Source organism: Mastomys coucha, unplaced genomic scaffold, assembly GCF_008632895.1.
Source record: "Mastomys coucha isolate ucsf_1 unplaced genomic scaffold, UCSF_Mcou_1 pScaffold9, whole genome shotgun sequence".
Classification (NCBI taxonomy): domain Eukaryota; kingdom Metazoa; phylum Chordata; class Mammalia; order Rodentia; family Muridae; genus Mastomys; species Mastomys coucha.
The window spans coordinates 13,568,365-13,576,605 of NW_022196915.1; the positions used below are offsets into that span (position 1 = coordinate 13,568,365).

Consider the following 8,241-nt stretch of genomic DNA (forward strand, 5'->3'; position numbering starts at 1 on the left):
GACCAGGCTGGCCTCAAACTCAGAAATCCGCCCGCCTCTGCCTCCCAAGTGCTGGGATTAAAGGCGTGGACCACCACCGCCCGGCTCGTGTCATTTTTTAAAAAAGATTTATTTATGTATATTCGAGAAGTACACTGTAGCTGTCTTCAGACACATCAGAAGAGGGCATCAGATCTCATTACGGATGGTTGTGAGCCACCATGTGGTTGCTGGGATCCGAACTCAGGACCTTTGGAAGAGCAGTCGGTGCTCTTACCTGCTGAGCCATCTCTCCAGAGCAGCATTTGCTATCTTAGCACTTTGGCTGAGGTTCAGGATTCCAATTGCCATCTCCATAAATGATGGCTCTTTTCATCCAGGCTTCAAGATCTACATCTTTGGGAGGTGGAATCCATAGAGACTTACAGACACTGGGCTGCTGAGAATATTAAATTCTATCAAGCACCTAAAACGGCATGGGCCAGGTGACATGTAGAAGCAACCTGTGAGTTTTTTTTTGTTTTGTTTTGTTTTTGTTTTTTATTTTCAGCCCCAGGGTTTACACTTTCACGACAGCCCAGAAACTACTGTTTCGTCTACAGCATTCGTTAGTCCCAATTTTATGAAATCCTGAGAATGTATTCATTCAGCAAACAGCTTTATTTCGATTCATATGTTTATTTCTGTGTGGGTGACTCATGCTACTGATGGCCCTACCCTTATTGTGCTCCGCACTTACCTACAAACCATCGATAACTAACAACCTTTTGGGCCCACGCTATCTTCATTTTCACCTTCAGACAGGAAAGGGGTTAGTTGGACAAGGCCTGACGTGCCCAAGTTTAAACCTAGAGGCGGGGGTGGAGGCTTCATGCACAGGCTTGGGTCTTTGCTCTCCAGGGCAAGCTCTGCCACTTCGGCATGAGTTTTGCCCTCCTCCTGTCGGGCTATAATCGTGATCCAGAGCCACCACCAGAAAGAGAAAGCCGGAGGTGGGCTGTGCACCCTTTCTGTGCTCTAGTGAACTCTCCAACTGAGAGCTCTTGGGGTGGCAGATTACGTCCTGAATGTCCTTCTCCCAGTCTTTTCTAAGTCTTCCGGGACCCTCCGACCAGGCGTGGGTCGCGCGGGTACTGAGCCTTGGCTGCAAGTCTCCCAGAGTCTAGGTCAGTCCTCTGCCTGCAGCCAGGCCCGTCCTGCGGGGTGTCCCCGGGCCCGCCTCCCGCCCACGTGGCCTGCCCGGCCTCCAAGGCTCCGGCCCCGCCCCGCCCCGGGGAGCCGTCCCCGCAGTCACCGCTGCGGCCCTGTGCTCCAACCCGGCTGGGCCGAGCCAGTGGGACGCCGAGGTAAGAGCAGCAGGAACATCGCGTCGCGTGACCCTCCTTTCACCCGCAGCCCCCACCAAAGTTGGGTCCCCATGGCCACTCTGGGGCGCGTTGGGTAGATAGTGCCACCGCCTGCTTTCTGCCCGCCTCCGCTCCTGACGGGGACCCCCAACTTCGGTCCCCCCGATAGCTCCTGGGAGAAAGTTCCCGGAGCCACTTCCGGGAGGGAGGCGCCACCTGTCTGGGGCGCGCCCTGTCGCTGGACTTCTCCAAGTCAGTGTCTCTGGCCACTTGGCAGGGACCCGGGTACCACCACCGTCAGCCAGGATCCTTACGCCCGAGACCGCGTCTTTTAAACTGCGCAGCGGACAGTCCTGAGATAGGAGGCGCCCACCCAGGACTTAAGGTGATCGGGAATGCCTTGTAGCCAGAAGCTAGCGAGCGTTTTTCTGAGAGTGGAAATGATTGGAGCCGGGTTTGAATCCCGGTTCTCTAGGGCTTTGAGTGATGGAGGATGGCCCTGGCGCCAGCAGCGTCTTATCCTGGTTGGAAGGGTGCGGGAACAGAGCGGCTTGTTCCTAGAGGACTTGGCTTGCTCGGTTTATTGCTTGAACCAGGCTTGCTTCCAGGACCTAGGAAGGATGTGGATACAAGTTGTCCGGAATGCACCGGTGGAAACTAGAAGTATTTCTTGCACTACACAGGTGTAATACCTTGTTCCCTAGAGGAAGAGGGTTTTGCTGTGGTTGTCTTTGGCTGTGTCATAGTTACATTGCACGTCTGTGCTGCCGTATCCTCATCTGTTACGAGAGGGGTGATACTAGCACAGAGCTTTAGAGGTTTCGTAAGGTTATATGACTACCATACTGATTGGCTCCAGGTGAATTCTCTCTATGTGGTGTGTTCTTGGTGTGGCGGACCGGACATCAGTGTCATAGTGGGTTCACATCTTCAGCTTCCCAGTAAGGTGACATGTAAGTCCAGGCCTCTTCCTCTTCTGCTTGGGACCTGACCTACCTATCCCGCACCACGATGCTCTCTTCAGATTAGGAGGCTTGGCTTTGTAAGACTGTCTCCTGAAGTTAACCAGCTTGTGCAAAGTGTATCTGAGAATGTGAGATTAGACATAACTTTTGTCAAGGATATTTCTGGGAATGGGGTCTTGGATGCTCTGGAAACTATGGTGTGTGCCTTTGGGGGTCAGAATGGATGAGATTTCTCTGGAATTCCTCCTAGCATTGGGGCCACAATCAGCTGACATCAGTGTCTATTTCTGGGTCCAGGAGTCTGCTCTTGCCTGGCTCTCCACCATCCTTTCATCCAGAGCAGAATGAAGGTACCCTGTGTCTTTGGTGTCTTTCTGGGTGGCACCTGCTTAGTTTCTTTTTTGAACTTCATAGACAGGAGTGCCGAACCCTCTGGAAAATGACACATAGTCACTGCAAGAAGCCTGTGTGCCACAGAAGTGGATTCTGAATCACCCGTGGGCAATAACGAGTCCTCACCCCTCTCAGGGCAGACCCACGCTTTGGGCGAGTGGAGATGGATGATGGTACATGTGTGCTGTTTTCTCTGTTTGCTCAGAGCACACATTTCATAGAAGATTCATGTCTACTGGAACATGAGAAACCCAGGCCAAATGATTATCTAGGCAAAGATGATGGCAGGTCCAGGTTAGGGATCATAGCATTTGTGGGGCCTGTAGGATAGGGTACGGCTAATGGAAATGGGAGTTTGAGGTGTCTAAGCCTCCCAAATGCTGGCATTCCATACGAGAGCCACTGATCCCCATGTTAAGAGTAGTGGTGTTGAAATTCTCTGAAGACAGGGAACTTAGAACCTTCTAATGTAGCTGGTTCCACCATGAAAGTAAGTTGGGGGGATGAAGAACCAGAGGCCTTGTGCTCCTCTGGTGAGGACAAGATGTGGCCTCTAGACTTCTGCTGCTCTTGTCCTTCCTGTCTGTTTTCCATACCCATCCAAGACAGCTGTCTGCACTTTTTGCTATCCCTGAAGTCCCTATCCCCAGCCAGAACTCAGGGTGCCACTGAGTCCTGTGTGAGCATCGGGGAAGAAAAGCAAGGGGTGCTCAGGAGGCTGAGGCAGGAGATGTCAGGAGTCCAAGGCCAGCCTGTTTCCAGAAACCAAGCTAGGCGGTGGGAAAGTGAACAAAAAGAGGCAGGGGGAAAAAAAAGCAAAGGCATTGCCGTAATCCCGAAGCCCTCAAGGTCAAGGTCTGGGCTGCTCAGGCCACTGATACTGCATTAGGGTGGGGTTGGGGGTTATCTCTTTTGGTTTTTAATTTTTGTATTTCTGTTCTTTCAGTGATTTTTTTTTCTGAATCATTCTTGAGCCAATTTATTCATTGTGGTCTTTATTGTATTGACTCAAAATTTTGGGTCCTTAATCTTAAATCTTAAGGATTTCTGCAAGTGTTCTCTGATTTGTATTACCTGGTGTCGATAATCAAAGAGAGGTAAAATGAAGTACCTGTGTGTGGTTTTGATTCATTGAGGTTTTCTTGGAACACAGACACACACAGACACACACACACACAGAGACACACACACAGACAGACAGACATACACACAACTTGGAAAAAGTATTTTGTTTGTTTTGAAACACAGTTTGATACATAGCCAAGGTGGCCTTGAACTAACTATCCATCCTCCTGGCTCAGCCTCCAGAGTGCTGGGTTTCTAAGTATGTACCAGTAAGTCCTGCCAAAGATTGTTCTTGTGTTTGTTTTATTTGAGATGGGGTCTCAGTCTGTGGCTTAGAGTAGCCCAGAGCTCACTGTGAGCCCAGGCTGGTCTTGACTTTATGGTAATTCTCCCAGCTCATCCTCCAAATTCTAGGATCCCAATCATAAGCTAATCATGGCCTGCCAGAGGTGGTCTTGTATTTACACAGAGGCTTGAACCACATAGCCCAGCTTAATGACTTCATTCACTCAAGCCATACTATGGAAGACTGGGCATACAGCTCAGTAGAGCATTTACCTAGCATGCACGAAGCTCCAGGTTTAGTTCCCAGCACCACACAGAGCAAATGCCTTTTGGAGGAAGTGAGACTCTATGCTAGACCCAGTCTTGGTACCGAGTTCCTCCTGTTATCCAAAACATGGGCAGCGTTCTTCCCATTGGAGTTGGCAGCCCAGTGGTGAAGATAACAGATGCAGAACTGATGACAAGAGTGTGCAGGCGACGTGGAAATGATAGTAGGGAAGGGGTCCCTGAGTGGAGGCATGGAGGCACAGCTGGCTTGGTAAGAGAATGTGTTTCTGAGAAGGTGCACATGAGTAGGAGCTTAGGTGTGTGAGCCTGTGGATATATGGGCAAAGACCGTGCATATGGAGCTCAAGGATTGCTCTTCTTTCCCTTCCTTCAGGAGGGTCTTATGTAGCTCAGGCTGGCTTCAAACTCCCTCTGTAGCTGAATATGACCTTGTACTTCTGATACTCCTGCTTCTGCCTCTAGGCCCTGGGATAAGAGACGTGAATGGCCTCACCTTGTTTATATGATGCTGGGGCTTGAGCCCATGGCTTTGTGCAAGTTAGGCAAGCACCACCCGAGCCACATTGCCGGCCAGCCTGTCATCTCTTGAACACAGGGTCAGTCTGGTTGACTTGAGAAGGGGAAGGGAATGAGACAGCGTAGGAAGGGGGTCCTGCGGTCATCCTAGCCAATGACATCGTGCTCTATGATGCTGGATGGGAAAGCTGGCACTTCTTTTTCCAGAGGCTGTTGGCTCGGCAGCTATGCAGAGTTGGAAGGCAGAAGGATCCTCCCAGATGATTTATTTGGGAGGTGGCAGTGTCAGGGGAGAATCTGGTTCTAAAGGTGTCCTGTAGGATTCACCTGAGTGCACAGCCCACTGCTTCTGGTTAAATAGCTGGCACCGGTGTAAAGAGTCATGGGATATGGGAGATACCTAGACCTCGGGGCAGCCATAGAGCAGAGCCGGAGGAGCCAGTACCTTCATTTCTCCAACGTTTCCCGCCTTTTCAGAGGTGTGCTCACAAGCTGAGGCAAAGGTAGATGTGTGGCTAAGTTGAAACCAGTGTGTCCCAGAAAGATAGACTGGTGCACATAGCCAGAAATGGAGAAGGACAGAGAAGGTTCATAGCCTCTGAGGGTCATGCATCCTTGGCACCCGGCTGCCTCCAAGTTCTTCATGGTCTTCCAACTGCCTCCCACCCACAGTGCTCAGTATATCCTAAGAGAGCCTTGCTGAGGTGACAGAAATCCCAGAGATCTTCGCCTGTCCTTTCACTTCCACTCAGCTTCCAGGGTGCCCGCTCCATCACTGCCTCCTCTCTCTTTTCCCTTTTGGCGAGAAAACAAATATTCTTCAGCCCAAGAAATTCTGGCCATCTTCTTATTATATACAACTAAAAGTGTAGAATAGAATGGGGCATGGTGCTGCTTACTCATAATCTCAACACTTAGGAGGCGGAGGTAGGGGATCAGGAGTTCAGGGTCATCCTTGGCTATAGATTGAGTTTGAATCTGAGGCCATCTTGGATTACTTAACAAACATATAAACATTGTAGAATAAAAAATTTGAAATTCTTCTTTTTCCACTCACCATTGCTTCCAGAAAAAAATGTGTGCTTATTTTTATATGCAGGTGGGTGTACCTGTGAGTAACATTGTGTGTATGTGTGCATGCGTGTGTGCATGTGCACAGCTCACATACCTGTGCCATTGTATGTGTGTGGAAAGCAAAGGACAACTTGGGGAACGGGTTCCACCTTCCACCTGTGAGTCTAGAGGATTGAATTCAGCTCATCAGGCTTGGTAGCAGCTTCCTTTACCTGCTGAGCCATCTGTAAAAGCTATCATCATACTTGAATCATTTAAATGTATCACTCAGCAATTCATTCTTCTCCATTTAGCTCTGTCTAAGAGTGCTTTCTCTAGCCACGTGTTGGTTAAAACTTTACATAAATGCGTGTGGGGATATGTTTAATTTCTCTTGAATATATATGTGGCAGTCATATTGTCTTTTCGGGGGTGGTAGTGATGCTAATCATTGAATTCAGGGCCCCTCACATTCTAGGTGTACGCTCCATGCTTAGCTTCATATCCAGCCCAAGTTTCTGGGCCACATGGTAGCACCATTTGAAAAGTGTAGCTGCCATGATGGCACCAGCTTACAGCCCCACACCAGGGAATGTGTGTTTCAGTTTCTCCACACCCTAATCACTATATCTTGTCCCTCTTTGCGATCACGGCCATCCTGATAGCTGGCCAATGTTCTTGATGTGGCTGTTTTTGACTTGTGTTTCCCTCATGTCTGATAATGGGGATAAGAAGTGCATCTCTTCATGTGGTCATTGGCCACCTGTGTAGCATCTTTGGAGGACTATGCCTTTTGGCCATTTAAAGATTTATCTACTTATTTAAAAGAATTATTTGTTTTATGTATGTGAGTACACTGTAGCTGTCTTCAGACACATAAGAAGAGGGCATCAGATCCCATTACAGATGGTTGTGACCCACCATGTGGTTGCTGGGAATTGAACTCAGGACCTCTGGAAGAGCACTCAGTGCTCTTAACTGCTGAGCCATCTCTCCAGCTCCCTTATTTATTTATTTATTTATTTATTTATTTATTTTGTATTTGTGTGCATGTATCATGGTACATGGTCAGATGGCAGCTTTGTGGAGCCTCTTCTCTCCTTCCAAACTTATGTGGCTTTTAGGAATCCAACTCAAGTTGCCAGGTGTCTTAGGGTTTTATTGCTGTGAGGAGACACCATGACACAGCAATTCTTTTTTTGTTTTGTTTTGTTTTGTTGGTTTTTGTTTTGTTTTTGTTTTTTTGAGACAGGGTTTCTCTGTATAGCCCTGGCTGTCCTGAAACTCACTCTGTAGACCAGACTGGCCTCAAACTCAGAAATCCACCTGCCTCTGCCTCCCAAGTGCTGGGATTAAAGGCATGTGCCTGGCTGACACAGCAATTCTTATAAAGGAAAACATTTAACTGTTCTGGCTTACAGTTTCAGAGATTTAGTTCGTTATTGTCATGGTGGGGAACATGGCAGTGTCCAGGCACATGTGGTACTGGAGAAGCAGCTGACAGTTCTAAATTTTGATTCTCAGGCAGCAGAAGGAGACTGGACACCACACTGGGCTTAGCTTGAGCACAGGAGACCTCAGAGCCTGCTCCTGCAGTGACACACTTCCTACAACAAGGCCACACCTCCTAAAAGTGCCACTCCTTATGGGCTAGCTATCAGACACAGGAGTTTGAGGGCCATTCCTATTTAAACCACCAAACCAGGCATAACTTATGAGCCATTTTGCTGTCTCTCATTTGCTTAGTTTAAAATTGGATTATGTATCTTTTTATTGTGAGTTGAAGGGGTTCTTATGTATCCTAGGCTCAACCCCTCAGCAGGTAAGTGCTTTTCAATTTTTTTTTTTCTTTAAAGTATCCTTTCCCTTTGTTGATAGTGTCTTCCAAAGCACAAAATCTTAATTTTGGTGGCATTTATATATTTTAAAAACCTTGCTTCAGCTTTTATTATCATACCTAAGAAGTCTTGGCTTATTAAGGCCATAATATTTATTTATTTATTTATTTATTTATTGGTTTTTGAGACAGGGTTTCTCTGTGTAGTCCTGGCTGTCCTGGAACTCATTCTGTAGATCAGACCTCGAACTCAGAAATCCGCCTGTCTCTGCCTCCCAAGTGCTGGGATTAAAGGCATGCACCACCACTGCCCGGCAGCCATAAATGTTTATGCCTACATTTTAATATAAGAATTTTGTATTTCAGATCTGAGATTTCAGTCTTGGATCTACTGAGTTTGTGTGGTGTGAGGTAGAGATCTAGCCGCCACTGCTGCTGCTGCTCCTCCTCCTCCTCCTCTTTCTCCTCCTCCTCCTCCTCTTCCTCCTCCTCCTCCTCCTTCTTCTCCTCTTCC

General features: G+C 48.1%; 1 protein-coding gene across 3 annotated transcripts in view; it reads left to right on the forward strand.

Moving 5' to 3' along the window:
- The first annotated feature begins 1,123 nt into the window (after positions 1-1,123).
- Arhgef3 (Rho guanine nucleotide exchange factor 3) overlaps positions 1,124-8,241 on the forward strand; it is a 301,945-nt gene continuing 294,827 nt past the window's right edge. The window contains exons 1-2 of one of the 3 annotated variants that reach the window (XM_031362587.1): positions 1,230-1,325; positions 1,603-1,710. The gene's annotated coding sequence lies outside the window, so the exon portion shown is untranslated. Of the gene's footprint in view, positions 1,326-1,357; positions 1,711-8,241 lie in introns of those variants that run through there. The other 2 variants (XM_031362585.1, XM_031362586.1) reach the window with 2 other exon arrangements.